The sequence below is a fragment of the Alosa sapidissima genome, chromosome 17, assembly GCF_018492685.1.
Source record: "Alosa sapidissima isolate fAloSap1 chromosome 17, fAloSap1.pri, whole genome shotgun sequence".
Classification (NCBI taxonomy): Eukaryota; Metazoa; Chordata; class Actinopteri; order Clupeiformes; family Clupeidae; genus Alosa; species Alosa sapidissima.
This window is the reverse complement of record NC_055973.1, coordinates 27523304-27525803: the sequence shown is the minus strand read 5'-3', so window position 1 is coordinate 27525803 and position 2500 is coordinate 27523304. Positions and strand designations below refer to the sequence as shown.

Sequence of the window (2500 nt, the reverse complement as noted above, 5' to 3'; positions counted from 1 at the left end):
GTTGTGATGTCCTCTACCGCGAGTGAGCACAAGTGTTTGTGTCCGTCCGTCTGTCTCTGGACTGTAGGATCGATATACCTTTTAGAGCTTAGCAACTACTACTTCCTTGATTGAAAGGCACAAAGGGCCTGTGCTGTACGCTGTGTGGAAGTCATTGGAGGATAGAAGAGAAGTGACAGAGCAATGGGGACAGATAGCACGGGTCTGCGCAGAAAGCCTTGAGGCTCGCGCCTCACAAAGAACGTAGGATGCTTTTCTGAAACAATTAAAGAGTGGAGAGAATGAGATGGGGGGGGGTGGAATGAGTGGCATGACAACGGCCTTGATTTGAAAAGCGCCTTATAAGGGACAAAAAAGCTTAGTGTTTGGCGGAGAGTATTAAACCCATTTTGTCTGCGCTTCTCTCTTCTTCCCATAACAATGCGCTGACGGCATAAGCAAGGACCCTGAATGCAAGCTTAATAGCAGCCCGAGTGCAGCTAATAGGCATCGAACGAGTCGAGAGTTCTCTGGCACGCCAGAGCATTCCTCTTTAAATCTCTTTTAGAAATCAAACAAAATAAGCCCTTGTGGAGCTTTCCCTCCCAAGCTCTGCAAATTCCACTGTACCTCTATGGTGTTGTCAGGCAGTGCGTTTACAGCGAGTAAATGTCGCGGTGCTCATCTCATCATTTGCAGTGACTCAACGCAAATGGAGAGAGTGTGACACTGGAGTGGCAGCGCCAGCAAAAGGAAACTGGAGATAGGAGTCTTGTTTAATTGTGCTGCCCATCACTCAAGTAAGACTATCAGGGGATTATTTCAGCCTATTAATTAAAAAAAGTCCACAGACATTACTTGTGATACATTTTCACTGCCAGCGCGACACAAAAGAATGAGCGCAAGTGAAGGCACTGTTCTTTTTTTATGTGATGTTACCCAATGAAGCTAATACTCAGCGAAATGAAACAAATGTGGAAAAGGGAGAGAGGAAGAGAGAGAGAGAGAGGGAGAGAGAGAGAGAGGGAGAGAGAGAAAGAGAGGGAGTGATGACGGAGAATCAAAAGAATCTCTTGAAATTGGGAGGTGAAGGGGGGAGTGGGGGGGAAAAAAAACTTCACTATCTGAATTTTAATGAGTTTCCTTTGCTTTAAATAAAATAAAATAAAGGATGCCGCTGATAGGGTTTATGATATTTCCCACCATGGGATTAGACAAGCACAGTGTGCAAGAGGAGAGAGAGGGAGCGGGAGAGAGAGAAAGAAAGAAAGAGAGGGAGAGAGAGAGAGAGAGAGAGAGAGAGACTCATATATCCAGCCCAAATCCCTATAGTCCTTTTTTTAATCTCTGCACTGAACAGTGTAATACAGTGAGCGGGAAAATACCACGAAATAAAATGAAAAAAAGGGGAATGAAATGCAAATATTAATAACAGCTTGAATATTTACCCTTTACGATACCGTATATGCCTGACAAATGTTGTTCCCGAAATGGTTGCTGGTTGCATCAAAGGGATCGAAATGAAAGGGAAGTCTCGGAGTTAACACATTAAATGAAAACTTTGAAAGAGTTATTTTTATCGTGACTTGAGAGAAACAACCTTACTGCAACCTGGCTTGTGAGGGCTGAAATATAGTGGGCCTGATCACTCGCTGAGCTACTGCAGGTTGTGTGTGTGTGTGTGTGTGTGTGTGTGTGTGTGTGTGTGTGTGGCTTCTGTTTGAAGCATTTTCAAACGCCATCACCTACATTTGAGCCTAACAGGACTTAAAAAGGAGAAATCATGATAAGATATGATGTATGTCAAGTCTTTAATGACCGCACTCTCTCTAATGACCACAATCCCCCCTCCTACATGCACTGACCAAAAGGCTGAATGAGCATAATTAGAGTTTCCAGTGGAGTTGAACTGATCTCTGCATACAGATATACCTGAAGTCAAAGGCTGACCAGTAGGAGGGATGTGTGGAAGGTACATGGTTTGCATCGAGAGTATGGCTAGGCACTGGCTAATTAATAATAAAGACCACAGTGAATTATTCAATGATTTGCAATATCATCTCTCTCCAAAATAGTGTATTCTTCTTGGCTAATGGGACATACGTTCTGTGGTTCTCTTGGTAATGCAGGGTCATTAATATATTTATCAACATGTAGCAGGCCACTGGCTACTGACATAGCAATGTCATCTTACCATCCCAACATAACGCCACAGTTATTTAGTATAATGTATACGTATCTTCAAAGATTTCCACAGACCAAAATCTTTTTCACTGATAGTCGAGTACAAAATCTTATTTTCACTATACATCATGTATGCACATTATTCATTATTCATATTATTCCACATCATTAACATTGTGGCATTTTTAACACCTGCGTCTTTTCACTTTAAAGTGTAAGAGAAGGGGACAACATACCCTGAACCATGCACACTACGGCACAGCCACAGCTGTGAGCACAGTCACACACACACACGCACGCACACACACACACACACACACACACACACACACACACA

At 43.0% G+C, this 2500-nt stretch overlaps 1 protein-coding gene across 2 annotated transcripts in view; it reads right to left on the bottom strand.

Annotated features, from left to right (window-relative positions):
- dpyda.1 (dihydropyrimidine dehydrogenase a, tandem duplicate 1) overlaps positions 1 to 2500 on the bottom strand; it is a 104522-nt gene that overhangs the window by 57033 nt on the left and 44989 nt on the right. The gene's annotated exons all lie outside the window — the stretch shown is intronic.